This window comes from Ovis canadensis, chromosome 2 (genome assembly GCF_042477335.2).
Source record: "Ovis canadensis isolate MfBH-ARS-UI-01 breed Bighorn chromosome 2, ARS-UI_OviCan_v2, whole genome shotgun sequence".
NCBI lineage: Eukaryota > Metazoa > Chordata > Mammalia > Artiodactyla > Bovidae > Ovis > Ovis canadensis.
Window position 1 is genome coordinate 152,906,230 of NC_091246.1, and position 15,703 is coordinate 152,921,932.

A 15,703-nucleotide genomic window follows, 5' to 3' on the forward strand; every position below is an offset into this window, starting at 1 on the left:
ATTCCAGCTTGTGCTTCATGCAGCCCAGCGTTTCTCATGATGTACTTTGCATATAAGTTAAATAAGCAGGGTGACAATATACAGCCTTGATGTACTCCTTTTCCTATTTGGAACCAGTCTGTTGTTCCATGTCCAGTTCTAACATGGAGGTCTCCCATATAGCATCTCATAAGGACTAAAACCAACCTGTTCCTTAGGGCCAATATGGGTGCAGAGGAGAGCTATTGGGCAAGTTTCCTTCCATCCCAGGGAGGTCTTTAAATGATGTCCCATTGTCACTTTTTAATGACCTGGGCAGACCAAATCTCAGAATGATTTCATGGAGCGGTTTTTTTTACCACCACCTCAGCCTTCTCCGTCTGGATGGGAAAGCCTTCAATCCATCCTGTGAATGTATCTATCATGAATAATAGGTATTTATACCCTTGAGAAACTGGCATCTGGGTGAAGTCCATCTGCCAGTCTTCTCCTGGGTGGGCCAGCTGGGGTCTTCGAGCTCCTTGGGGGTTGTTTAATTGGCAAGTGGAACAAGAGGAGACCACTTGCCTTATAGTCGTTTGGAGGCCTGTTCCTCTGAAGGACCTTTCTAGTAATCTTTGGAGGGCCTTTTCCCTTAAATGAGTGGTGACATATAAGGAGTTAACCAACTTCCATTGGACATTCCCAGGCAGAAAAAGGAGTCTGTCCTTTTGGAACCACCCCATATGATCTTCTTGAAAGCCCTCACTCTTAGCTTTAAGAGTCTCATCTTCAGTATATGATGGAGTTTCTGGCAAATTAGTCTGTGGAACTAAGGTGGCAACCCCTATTGGGTCATTGTTCTGTAATGCTGCTCTCTTAGCTGCCTGATCAGTTGCTTGGTTCCCTCGTGCCACTTCAGTGCTCCCTTTTTGGTGTCCTTTACTCCGGGAGTTGGTGATGGACAGGGAGGCCTGGCATGCTGTGGTTCATGGGGTTGCAAAGAGTTGGACACAACTGAGTGACTGAACTGAACTGAACTGAACAGTGGGAAACTGAAACCTCAGCACGCAGATGGACTGCCTCCAAGAGTCTAAGAATTTGATCACCGTATTTGATTGGGGACCCTCGGGTGGTCAGGTGGTCCTTTTCTTTCCAAATAGCAGCATGTGCATGTAGCACCAGAAAGGCATACTTGGAGTCAGTGTAAATGGCTATTCTTTTTCCTTTTCCCAGCTCTAAAGCTCGAGTCAGGGCTATGAGCTCAGCTAATTGGGCTGAAGTACTTGGTGGCAGAAGCTTAGCCTCTAATGTCTCAAAATTGGAGACTACTGCACATCCGGCTCTTCTTTTACCATCCAAGACAAAGCTGCTTCCATCAGTGTACCAGATTTCCTCAGGATTGGTCAAAGGATCTTCCGACAATCCCCCTCAGGGTTTTGTCCAGTGGGCCAAGATTTCTAGGCAACAGTGAAAGGGGAGAGAGCCTTTGGGGATAGAAAGGAGGGTGGCTGGGTTAAGAACCTCACAAGGGGATATAGTGAGGCCTGGATTTTCCATCAACACTACTTGATATCTGAGAATTCTTTTATTAGGTATCCATAAATGGCCTCTCCCATTTAGGAGTTGTTTCACTTGGTGGTTGGTAAAAATAATTAGTTTACCCCCAAAAGAGTGTTTTAAAGCATATTCTATCAAGACTGCAATAGCTGCAAGGTTCCAAAGGCAGGGAGAGATTTCTTCCCAATAAGGGAGGAGGACAGTCAGGGACCACTAGAAACTGGTGGGAAAATATTTGTCCATCTCAGCAACAAAGTGCTCAGGTGAATTTTTTTGTAACTGTTTTTCCTGTAGCACTCAAAATGGTACAAATTTAGGAGGAGAAGCCTTTAGAGTAGGAGATCAAGACAGACTGGGTAGCCCCCGTGTCAATCCAAGAAATTCCCAAACCTACCTGCCATATCCAGTTGCACTCTTGGCTCCAGCCCCGTGATGGTTATCTGTGACAGGTGAGCTGGCTGGAGCGGGCCCACTTCAGTCCTGTTGAACCATCGTTAGAGAAGGCTTGGTGCTTAACCTTGAGACTTTTGAGTCCTGAGGGCAGAGTGCCACCCAATGTCCCAGTTGATGGCATTTGTAGCAAGCCATTTTAGGAGACTTGTCATGGTTTGGATGCTCTTTGGCCCAATGTTTCACCTGTCTACAGATTATACATTTGCCTTGTGCCTTGTCCTTCAAGGACTCAGGGTTGCCATAGGCTTCCCTGGAGGGAGACCACCATCTGGGTATGCCTTGTCTCTTTCCTTTTCTCCCTCTCCTGGGCCTTGGCTTCCTTCTCCTGCTCTGTTATAAAAGGTATTGGTGGCTGTCTGGACCATCTCATCTAAAGAGGCAGTAGGGTCCTGCTGCTGTAGCTTTTGTAACTTTATTCTGATATCTGATGCACACTGGGACAGGAATTTGTCCTTTAAAATCACCTGTCCCTCATAAGAGTCTAAGTCCAGATTGGTAAACTGTTGGAGGGCCTCTTTTAGTCTTTCTAGAAAGGCAATGGGGTCTCGTTGGGCTCCTGAGTTATTGCTGAGAGTGAGCACAGTCCTACAAGGCTGTGGGACTTCTATTTTCATGGGTGGACTTCTTAGGGGTGAGTCTTTCTGAAGCTTATCCTACCCAGTACTGTTGCAACCTGAGAGCCAGGCGTCCCCGGGTCAGGGTGCAGATCCCCAGGCAGGCTGAGGCTTGACAGCCTCCTGGTGATCAAATCCCCAGGCAGGTCGAGGCAGATCGGCCCCCCAAGAATTGGGTCCCTGGGCAGATCGAGGCATGATGACCTCCTGGGACCCCTGGACTGGTGGAACCCCGAGCAGGTTGAGGCATGACAACCTTTCAAGGACCAGATCCCTAGGAGGTCAAGGCAGGTTGACTCCTGGGACCCCAGGACTGGAGTTGGGTATCCCCAAAGTCTCCAGCATGACCAATGCTGGGTAGGACTAAAGGGTTGAAATTTTAACTCATTGCCAGTTTGTTCACCACGGATGGGAATAGATACCCTGATGTAAAGCAGTCCAAGCCTGTGACCTGAGACGGCAACCAGTGAGACAGTCATCAGCCTTGTCCTCTTACTGCTCTAAGGGATTGTAAGTCACTGATTTCTTCCCCTAGTCCTCCTTAAGAGCAGGTTAGGGTGTCTCCAATAGTAAACATCTCATTGTCATAGACCCACTTTAGGTAATAACAGAAGTAATGAAAAAGGAGTGGGTTATCTGGCCTTGTTAGGGGCATTCAGTTCAGTCGCTCAGTCATGTCTGACTCTTTGCAACCCCATGAATCGCAGCATGCCAGGCCTCCCTGTCCATCACCAACTCCTGGAGTTCACTCAGACTCACGTCCATCGAGTCAGTGATGCCATCCAGCCATCTCATCCTCTGTCGTCCCCTTCTCCTCCTGCCCCCAATCCCTCCCAGCATCAGAGTCTTTTCCAATGAGCCAACTCTTTGCATGAAGTGACCAAAGTACTGGAGTTTTAGCTTTAGCACTTATTGTATTTCTTTAAGATCACACAGAAGTTGTCATTTCTACATTTTTGAAGATTAAATCTTAAGGGAAATCAGCAAAGAATCTCTTATTTCTTGTAAATTTAACTCATGGAAGAACCACATGATCGAGACAGAACCACAATAGACCATTTTAACCCACACATACCCAGTCTCACAGATGGTCTGCGTCACAGAAAGTTACCTCCTATGACTAAGGAGAAACAAAATGTTGGAGGGACTAAAAAGTAAATTCTGTGGTTTTTGGATTAATTAAATTCAATCTAACAATATCTTTGAATCTTTTGATTAAGACCTGAGCGAATATGAAATTAACCAATCAGAGCTCTTCAGAATATAAGAGGACAAAAGAAGGCTATGACTTTCTTAAGATATTTTTAAAACTCCAGCTGACTCTATTTAAAGTATTGCTCTCTTCTAGAATATTTTGGAAATTATACAAGAAATCAAATGCATAGAATAGCTAAACATACTACCACAACATATGTAGACTGTTTATGAAGTATCAGCAAATACTAGGTTTTTTCATCAATGTTTTCCAGTATGTTTTCAATAAAGAGATATTTTTACTGCAAAGTTTTAAAATACATGTTTCAAGTAACATAACACTTAATATGCATTGTAACTGAACTCAAACTTTGACGCATTCAAAAGCCATTGTAATCATTGTGACACTTTGATTGTTGATGAACAGTTTAATATTTTAAGGTCATTCACAGACTATCCTCATGACCGGCAGATATTATGTCAGATGCCTGAGTTTCTGTCCCGATATAGTCTTCAATTACTTGGGTAACTGAGCAACCTCATTTCACAGAGCCTGTGTTTGCTTTCTTAAAAAATCAGAGGTTGTATTAAGTGGTATCGAAGTTTCCTTATAACTCTAGCATTCTCATTGTTCATGCTTCTGGCTCCCTGGCTGCTCTCATATGGAGACCTTGTTTAGTGATTTGTGATATTACTGTCACGCGAGTGTATGTTCCTCGATTCTTTGTCTCGTCACAACAAAGATTTGGAGTGACGGACATTAAAGCCCCCTGGGCGTGTCACCGCTCTCAGGTCTTGGATAGACCGTGTTATAGCTCTCAGGTCTCTAATGGACCGTGTTATAGCTCTGAGACAAATCAGTGTTACAGCTCTATTTTATTTAGAAGATAGCAGGAAAATCCATCTTTGAGGCATGAGGGCACGTTGATCTAAAGAGATGAGAAGAGCACCCCAGCGCGCGGAAGAGAGAGAGAGAGAGCTGGCTCTGGCTCCTCTATTTATATGTTTATCTCTCCCTGGGCCTGTCCTATGTAAATTGGGCCAGCCAGTAGTGTTGTTTGTTTTACCTGAGGTCCTCACTCCGGTCCTCGGTCCTCGGACCTTCTTTTGTTTCATTTTCGCGGGCTTTTCCCTTCCTTGTCTGTGGCCACCACCATTTTGGACTCCTTTTCCCTGTTCTACCTACCTAACATTACCAACCATGGACTAGGGCTTCCTAGGTGGCTCAGATGATGAAGAATCTGCCTGCAATGTAGGAGACCCAGATTTTGACCCCTGGGTTAGGAAGATACCATGGAGAAGGGAATGACAACCCACTCCAGTATTCTTGCCTGGAGAATTCCACGGACAAAGGAGCCTGGTGGGCTATATAGTCCATGAGATCACAAGAGTGAAATACAACTGAGTGATTAACACTTTAACAACTGCAGGCTAGATATCTACCACATACATTACATTACACTTTTGAAGGTAGCTCTTGTTTGCCGAAGGGCATTGCAGAGGTCTCACTAAACAGGTTCACAGGCTGGAGTCATGCGTCTCAAGGCAGGGTTGAGAGGTCTGAAAGGGTCTGCAAATTTTAGAACAAGCAGCATTTCCAAGCCAATAGATCACTGGTCAACCTTGGGGATAAGAACTGTAAAGACTTACTACCAAAAGTTTGAGATCGTTTCAGTGAAATCTCATGAAATTAAGTTACAGTAACTTATAGTTTATACAGGTATTTTTTTTTGTAAGGCATTGAGAAAACACATAAATGGATGAGAAATGGTTTTCCACGGATGATTAGTGCATGTCACAAGCAAGTGTTGAAAATGAAAAACACTATAAGAGAGGTGAATATTTTCCTCTCTGTAATTTAATAGTCTCTATATCAGAGTGTTGTGCCTTAGGGAAAGGAAGGCTTCTGACATTGTTTTCAAATGTTTGAACCTAAAGGCAAAGAGGATTCAATGTTTTTCATTGTTGTTGTTGCTTTTAAGATGTAAGAATCTTGAACACGTTTATGTGCTAATAGAAAAGGACAAGAGGAAGTGAGAAAATTAGCAATGTTCAGCTCAAAAGTAAATTGTTTATTGGGTATTAATGATATATTCTACAAAATGTTCTTGCTACAGAATTTTCTAGTCACCCTGATCCTTTTTCACCCTGATGCCTTTGCACAAAAATAGAAGCCCTTCCGGAAGTGGAAATGGCAACCAGCTCCAGTGTCTTTGTCTGGAAAATCCCATGGACAGAGAAGCCTGGCAAGCTACAGTCTATGGGATCCCAAAGAGTCAGACACAACTGAGGCGACTTAGCAGGCAGGCAGGCAGAATCCCTTCCTTGCCATCTCTTCAGCAGACATCCTTCACATTTTTCAAAGACAAAATCTGTGTGTCACTTCCCAGTATTTAGCACAGTTCACGTTTTCAAAATTAGAATGGAGAGCACACCCAGGGAAAGTAATGTTCATGCACCCTGAGCATAACAAAGTGTTCATTTCCAAAATCTGGTAAACAATTTCATGAGTCATAGCAACAAAGAAAAAACAAGAAAATTATTTTATTTTCTTCTAAGAGTTAGGAAGTTAATTTGAAGTGACTGTAAGTTTGTTTGCTGTTTGTGAATTTATCCTTAATTAGTTCTACTAGACATACAATTTTACATCTTTGTTTTTATTAGCAGAGTACGGAGTGAGACAAACTTGGGTGTGGATCCTCACTAGCTTTGTGACTTGAGCAAGTCACTTAACATCTCTGAGACTATAGGAAATTAATCCCAATCTTGAGGAACTGTCAGGAGAATTTGGATATTGCATAAAACATACCTATTAAGTGCTAAATGCATTTGGTTTCTTGTATAATCTCCAAATATATATGTATATATTTCCAAATAATATATGTATAGAATATATTAGTAAGAGTTTTCAGAAAAGCAGAAGCAGTGGTAGAAGCACAGCTGTGGATATAGCATAATGAGTAAATTTGAGACCTATGTTTGATTATGAGTATTATAAACATTCAATATTTATCTAGAGGGCTTTTTTTAAGAAGTAAGGAGCTCAGTGGTGAAGAATCCATCTGCTAGTGCAGGAGATGCTGGTTTGATCCCTGGGTTGGGAAGATCCCCTGGATAAGGAAATGGCAACCCAATCCAGTATTCCTCCCTGGAAAATGCCACGGACAGAGGAGACTGGCAGGATACAGTCGTCTATGGGATCACAAAAGAGTTGGATAGGATGTAGTAACTAAACAACAATATTAGTTATAATGACACATTATTGCTATGAATATGCTATTCAGTGTAGTTTGAGGAAGGATTTAACGGCCAAATCTCCTATAGATGCAACAACACAAAGACAGGTATCAATCACAAAGATAGAAAAATATAAAGATCAACACTTTTTTAAGCGACTATAGGAGTTAAGTAGGTCTAGCATATAAATAACAATTATAATTAGAGCCTGTCTTCATCTTCAAGGAGACTATAATAATGGAAGCAACCTAATGTATAAAAATACTATACATATATACGGAGAAGGCAATGGCACCCCACTCCAGCACTCTTGCCTGGAAAATCCCATGGACGGAGGAGCCTGGTGGGCCGCAGTCCCTGGGGTTGCTAAGAGTTGGACACGACTGAGTGACTTCACTTTCACTTTTCACTTTCATGCATTGGAGAAGGAAATGACAACCCACTCCAGTGTTCTTGCCTGGAGAATCCCAGGGACGGGGGAGCCTGGTGGGTTGTTGTCTATGGGGTAGCGCAGAGTCGGACACGACTGAAGCGACTTAGCAGCAGCAGCAGCAGCAGCAGTATTCCATTATGTATGAGGATACGTACATACACACACACATATATATGTATGTATATATGTATGCTGCTGCTGCTAAGTCGCTTCAGTCATGTCTGACTCTGCGCGACCCCATAGACGGCAGCCCACCAGGCTCCGCCGTCCCTGGTATTCTCCAGGTAAGAGTGCTAGAGTGGGGTGCCATTGCCTTCTCCGATTCAACCATAAAAAAGAATGAAATATTGTCATTTGCAGCAACATGGATGGACTTAGAGAGCATTATACTAAGTAAAATAAGTCAGACCAGAAGATGACATATATTGTATAATAGCGCTTTTATGCGGAATATAAAAAATACAACAAACAAAGACATACAACAAAGAAGAATCAGACTCATGCCATAGAGAACAAACTAGGGTTCACAGCAGTGGGGAGAGGGGAGCAGTATATACAGGTTAGGGAGTGGAAAGTACCAACTTTTGGTTAAGATAGGCTCAAGGATATATTGTACAGCACAGGAATATTAGCCAATATTTTGTAATAACAGTAAATGGAAAATGACCTTTTAAACTGAATATACATTTAAAAATAATAATATAATTTGATACTGAGCAGGCCAGCAATTGCATGAAAAAATGAGAGCAAGCGAGAGAAGGATTTTTATTGAAGCAATGAACAGTAATTTTTGTCTAGCACAAATTGTAATTGTTTTTTTTTTGAGGGGGAGGTTCTCTAAACATTTTTTTCAGGTCATAAATTATAAAATATATATGGAAAGCATTGCAGATATTCTTTATAATTTTTAGATATTTTCTACATAGAGTATTACCAAGTCTCTCTATATAGGAAATTAGTCATTCCATAAGCATCTTGTTTGAGGATGACATCAGATAGTGCTGAGCTCTATTAGTTTATAATTTAAAATCCAAATTAAAGGCTACATTCTGGGTGAGAAGAGAAACAGACTGTTCATAGGAAGTAATATTTAGCTATGCAGTTGTTAGAATATATTTAAAGCACTATTTAACTTGAATATACGTAATGAAATATATAAGGTTTTGCACACTAATTTCAAAACTGGACATTAAGACACAGATGAAAGAAATTTAAATGTTTGACTCAGTTATATATGTAAACTAATAATGAACCAAAGATGAGCCTTTTTTCAACTTAAATATATCCTTCAAACTCTGCCTTTTGCTGTTTTTAATGAGCACTTGTATTTTATTTTACATACACAGGGTCACTGGACTGTTGGATGGTTAAATCCATTGGCCATTAAATCCTTCCTCAAAGAGATTCATTCTGAATCTCTTAATGAGCATGAAAATGATTTTAATTCAATAAGTTATAAGGATTTGTGTAGCACTAAAATGACCTGAACATCTGAATTAGTGTTGCCCACCTGAGATTTATATCAATTCACTACCATACTGACATTTCTACTACTAAATTTACTTTTTTCCTTAGCATTTGATCCAGATTTATAATTTCATGACTTGACTTTGTACAATTCATGCCTAAATAACCTGTTAAGTTCAAAACTGCAACTTCATGTGACTTTCAAAGCATTTATTACATTTGACAAATGAATCTTAAATCTTTCTCTAAAACACTGATGTTTCTTGTGTTTAATTAGACTAAATGGTTTTTCTTGTTTTGAAAACCACTAACATCTTGGGGAAAGATCCTTTAAGGTTCTCCAAATTTTGTAGTAAACAACTTAGTTTAGTATTTTATTCTATCACTTGTTTAGAGATAAAACATAGAACTCAAATAACTGTAAGAAACAAACAAAAATAATGTTTCATTCCAAGGAAAATGGTGTGTTACAAGCAGGAGAGTAAAAAGAAGAGAAAATGAAGGTAAAAATGGAGTAGAAACTAAATGAATGAAACAATAGAGACAGAAGCAAAGAAGATAAAAAGACACCCACACTAAAACACATAGACAAAGAAATGATAAAGGAAGAAGGAAAAATGAATTTACCGAGAGATATGTGTAGTTTGAATAAATGGCCAATTCTTGTTTTTATCTACTAATCAAATATTTTTAAGTCCTACTATTTGTTTTGTTGTTGTTCAGTTGCTAAGTCATGTCCTACTCTTTGTGACCCCATGGAATGGAGCACTCCAGGCTCATCTATCTTCCAATATCTCCTAGATTTTGCTCAAATTTGTGTCCATTGAGTCAGTGATGCTATCTAACTATCTCATCCTTTGTTGCTCTCTTCTCTTTTTGCCTTCACTCTTTCCCAGCATCAATGAGTCAGTTCTTTGCATCAGGTAGCCAAAGTATTGGAGTTTGAGCTTCAGCATCAGTTCTTCCAATGAATTTTCTGGGTTAATTTCCTTTAGGACTGACTGATTTGATCTCCCTGCAGTCCAAGGGACTCTCAAGAGTCTTCTCCAGCACCACAGTTCAAAAATATCAGTTATTTGGCCCTCAGCCTTCTATATGGCCCAACTCTCACATCTGTGCATGACCACTAGAAAACCTGCAGCTTTGACTATACAGACCTTTGTTAACAAAGTGATGTCTCTGCTTTTTAATATGTTGTTTAGGTTTGTCATAGCTTTCCTTTCCAGGACCAAGTGTCTTTGAATTTCATGGGTGCAGTCACTGTCCACAGTGATTTTGGAGCCCAAGAAAGTGAAATCTTTCACTGTTTCCACTTTCCCCCTTCTGTTTGCCATGAAGTGGTAGAAATAGATGCCATGATCTTAGTTGCTTTTTATAAAATTGAGCTTCAAGCCAGCTTTTTCACTCTCCTCTTTCACCCTCATTAAGAGGCTCTCTAGTTCCCTGAAAAAGTAGGGAAAACCAGTAGGCCATTCAGTTATGACCTAAATCAAATCCCATATGATTATACAGTGGAGATGATGAATAGATTCAGGGGATTAGATCTGGTATACAGAGTGACTGAAGAACTATGGATGGAGGTTTGTAACTTTGTACAGGAAGCAGTGACCAAAAACATCCCAAAGAAAAATAATTGCAAGAAAGCAAAGTGGTTGTCTGAGGAACCTTTACAAATAGCTAAGGGAAGAAGAGAAATGAAAGGCAAGGGAGCAAGGGAAAGATATATCCAAGTGAATGCAGAGTGCCAGAGAATAGCAAGACAAGATTAAGGCCTTCGTAAATGAGCAAGGCAAAGAAATAGAGGAAAACAATAGAATGAAAAAGGCTAGAGATCTCTTTAAGAAAACTGGAGATATCAAGGGAACATTTCATGTAAGAATGGACATGATAAAGGACAGAAATGGTAAGGACTTAACAAGAGCAGAAGAGATAAAGAAAAGTTGGCAATAATACACAGAATAATGACACAACAAAGGTCTTAATGACCCAGATAACCATTATGGTGTAGGCACTCACCTAGAACTGGACATCTTGGAGTATGAAGTCAAGTGGGCCTTAGGAAGAAATACTATGAACAAAGCTAATGTACCTGATGGAATTCCAGTGGAATTATTTAAAACTCTAAAAGATGATGCTGTTAAAGTGCTATGCTCAATACACAGCAAGTTTAGAAAATTCAGCAGTGGCCACAGAACTGGAAAAGATCAGTTTTCATTCTAATACCAAAGAAAGGCAATGCTAATTGGTGTTCAAACTACTGTACAATTGCATTTATTTCACATGCTAGCAAGGTTAGGCTCAAAATCCTTCAAGTTAGGCATAAGCAGTATGTGAACCAAGAACTTCCAGATGTACAAACTGGGTTTAGAAGAGGCAAAGGAACTAGAGATCAAATTGCCAACATTCACTGGATCATGGATAAAGCAAAGGAATTCCAGAAAAACGCCTACTTTTCTTTCATTGACTACAGTAAAGCCTTTGATTGTATGGGCCACAAACAATGTGGGAAATTCTTAACAAGATTATAGTACCAGACCACCTTACCTGTCTCCTGAGAAACTTGTATGTGGGTCAAGAAGCAACAGTTAGAACCAGACGTGAAACAACTGACTGGTTCCAAATAGGGAAAGGAGTATGTCAAGGCTATATGTTGTCACCTTGCTTATTTAACTTATATGCAAAGTACATCATGAGCCATGCCGTGTAGGGCATGCCGTGTAGGGCATGCCTTGTCGGGCCATCCAAGATGGACGGGTCATGGTAGAGAGTTAGGACAAAATGTGGTCCACTGGAGAAGGAAATGGCAAACCACCTCAGTATTCTTGCCTTGAGAACCCCATGAACAGTATGAAAAGGCAAAAAGATAGGACACTGAAAGATGAACTCCCCAGGTTGGTAGGTGCCCCATATGCTAAGGAAGATCAGTGGAGAATTAACTCCAGAAAGAATGAAGAGATGAAGCCAAAGCAAAAACAACACCCAGCTGTGGATGTCACTAGTGATGGAAGTCAAGTCTGATGCTGTAAGAGCAATATTGCATAGGAACCTGGAATGTTAGGTCCATGAATCAAGGCAAATTGGACGTGGTCAAACAGGAGATGGCAAGAGTGAACATCAACATCTTGGGAATCAGTGAACTAAAACGGACTGGGATGGATGAATTTAACTCAGAGGACCATCATATCTACTACTGTGGGCAGGAATCCCTTAGAAGAAATGGAGTAGCCAACATGGTCAACAAAAGAGTCCAAAATGCAGTACTTGGATGCAATCTCAAAGACGACAGAATGGTCTCTGTTCCTTTCCAAGGCAAACCATTCAGTATCATGGTAATCCAAGTCTGTGCCCTGACCAGTAATGCCAAAGAAGCTGAAGTTGAACGGTTCTATGAAGACCTGTAAGACCTTCTAGAACACCCCAAAAAGATGTCCTTTTCATTGTAGGGGACTGGAATGCAAAAGTAGGAAGCCAAGAGATACCTGGGGTAATAGGCAAGTTTGGCCTTGGAGTACAAAACAAAGCAGGGCAAAAGTTAACAGAGTTTTGCCAAGAGAACACACTGGTCATAGCAAACACCCTCTTCCAACAAGAGAAGACTCTACACACAGACATCACCAGATGGTCAACACCGAAATCAGATTAATTATATTCTTTGCAGCCAAAGATGGAGAAGCTCTATAGAGTCAGCAAAAACAAGATCGAGAGCTGACTGTGCTCAGATCATGAACTCCTTATTACCAAATTCAGACTTAAATTGAAGAGGGTAGGGAAAACCACTACCCCTTTCAGGTATGTCAGAAATCAAATCCCTTATGACTTTACAATGGAGGTAACAAATAGATTAAAGGGATTAGATCTTATAGACAGATTGCCTGATGAACTATGGACAGAGGTTTGTGACATTGTACAAGAGGCAATGATCAAGCCCATCCACAAAAAAAGGAATGCAAAAAGGCAAAATGGTTCTCTGAAGAGGCCTTAGAAATAGCTGAGAAAAGAAGAGAAGCTAAAGGCAAAGATAAAAGACATACCCATTTAAATGCAAAGTTCCAAAGAATAGCAAGGAGAGATTAGAAAGCCTTTGTCAGTGATCAATGCAAAGAAATAGAGGAAAACAATAGAATGGGAAAGACTAGAGATCTCGTCAAGAAAATTAGAGATACCAAGGGAACATTTCTTGCAAAGATGGGCTTGACAAAGGACAGAAATGGTATAAACCTAACAGAAGCAGAAGATATTAAGAAGAGGCGGCAAGAATACACAGAAGAGCTATACAAAAAAGATCTTCATGACCCAGATGACCGTGATGGTGTGATCACTCATCTAGAGCCAGACATCCTGGAGTGTGAAGTCAAGTGGGCCTTAGGAATCATCACTAAGAACAAAACTAGTGGAAGTGATGGAATTCCGGTGGAACTATTTCAAATTCTGAAAGATGATGCTGTGAAAGTGCTGCACTCAATATGCCAGCAAATTTGGAAAACCAGCAGTGGCCACAAGACTGGAAAAGGTCAGTTTTCATTCCAATCCCAAGGAAAGGCAGTGCCAAAGAATGTTCAAACTGCTGCACAATTGTACTCATCTCACACACTAGTAAAGTAATGCTAAAAATTCTCCAAGCTGGGCTTCAACAGTATATGAATTGTGAATTTCCAGATGTTCAAGGTGGATTTAGAAGAGGCAGAGGAACCAGAGATCAAATTGCCAACATTCGTTGGATCATGGAAAAAGCAAGAGAGTTCCAGAAAAAACATTTATTTATGCTTTACTGACTACAGCAAAGCCTTTGACTGTGTGGATCATGACAAACTGTGGGAAATTCTTAAAGAGATGGGAATACCAGACCACCTGACTTGCTTCCTGAGAAATCTGTATGTAGATCAAGAAGCAACATTTAGGACTGGACATGAAACAGACTGGTTCCAAATCAAGAAAGGAGTACGTCAAGGCTGTGTATTGTCACCCTGCTTATTAAACTTATATGCAGAGTACATCATGTGAAGTGCCAGGCTGGATAAAGCATAGGCTGGAATCAATATTGCTGGGAGAAATATCAATAACCTCAGATATGCTGATGACACCACCCTTATGACCAAAAGTGAAGAAGAACTAAAGAGCCTTTTGAAAGTGAAAGAGGAGAGTGAAAACTTTGGCTTAAAGCTCAACATTCAGAACACTAAGACCATGGCATCTGGTCCCATCACTTCATGGCACACACATGGGGAAACAATGGAAACAGTGAGAGACTTTATTTTTTGGGCTCCAAAATCACTGCAGATGGTGACAGCAGACATGAAATTAAAAGATGCTTGCTCCTTGGAAGAAAAATTATGACCAAGCTAGACACATATTAAAAAGCAGAGGCATTACTTTGCCAACAAAGTTCCATCTAGTTAAAGCTATGGCTTTTCCAGTAGTCATGTATGGATGTGAGAGCTGGAGTATAAAGAAAGCTGAGCACCAAAGAATTGATGCTTTTGAACTGTGGTGTTGGAGAAGGCTCTTGAGAGTCCCTTGGACTGCAAGGAGATCCAATCAGTCCATTCTAAAAGGAGATGAGTCCTGGGTGTTCTTTGGAAGGAATGATGCTGAAGCTGAAATTCCAATACTTTGGCCACCTCATGTGATGAACTGACTCATTGGAGAAGTCCCTGATGCTAGGACTGATTGAAGGTGGAAGGAGAAGGGGACTACAGAAGATGAGATGGTTGGATGGCATTACCGAATAGATGGACACGAGTTTGAATAAGCTCCGGGAGTTGGTGATGGACAGGGAAGCCTGGCGTGCTGAAGTCCAGGGGGTCACAAAGAGTTGGACACTGCTGAGAGACTGAACTGAACCGAACTGAAAGTTCATTATGCAAAATGCCTGGCTGGATGAATCAGAAGCTAGAATCAACAACTTCAGATATGCTGATGATACCACTCTAATGGCAGAAAGAAAAAAGCAACTATAAGAGCCTATTATTTGTAAGGTATTATACTTTAGGCACAGTAAAATAAGGATCTTTTACTCCATAAATAAGAATTTTTTACTCCATAATGAGTAAAATAAGAATTTTCTTTTTAAGATTTACTTGCCACATTCACAAATTCATAAATTAGCCATATCATAAATATCAACAATATGAAGCACAGTGATTAATGCCATAGAAGAGAGATTACTTCCAACAGGTTTCACTGGACTGTGGCGAGTCCAGGAGGTTTCTCAAAGTCTTTTTGAGGATTAGCCTACCTCGGAAAGGGTGTGTAGGGCAGACATAAGAAAAAAGGAGAATACGTAATAATTTAGGAAAGAGAATTTTACTTCCAAGCATGGGTAGATAACCTCCCATTAGAAAACAAAACGTTGTTCTGTTCAGAAAAAAAAATATTTTTGGCTTAAAATGTATAATAAGTTTGAGAGAGTTTTTATAGATAACAGTATTTAATTTTAAAACATTACGCTTTATTGAAGTAATTATAAAATAGCTGAATTGTTTCAAAAGATTCAGTGCCTCTGTAAAGGTGTGAAATGGAACTGAGCTGATTTAAGAGGGTGAGAACTGTTGGTATAGCATTTATGGGGAAAGGTCAGGACTTCTCTGAATGGAGTTATATACGAGAGAAGAATTGTAAGATGCCTGTGTTCTGATCATATCCATCCTGTTCAAAAGATGCCTAGAGACGCAGTCTTACTTTTCCAGCATTCTCCTAGACAAAGGTCTTAGCAAGTGAACCAGCAGAGTCATCTTCTGGCCCAGGTAAGGTCATAATCATAACCTCATAATCATTCTGAGGAAAAGAA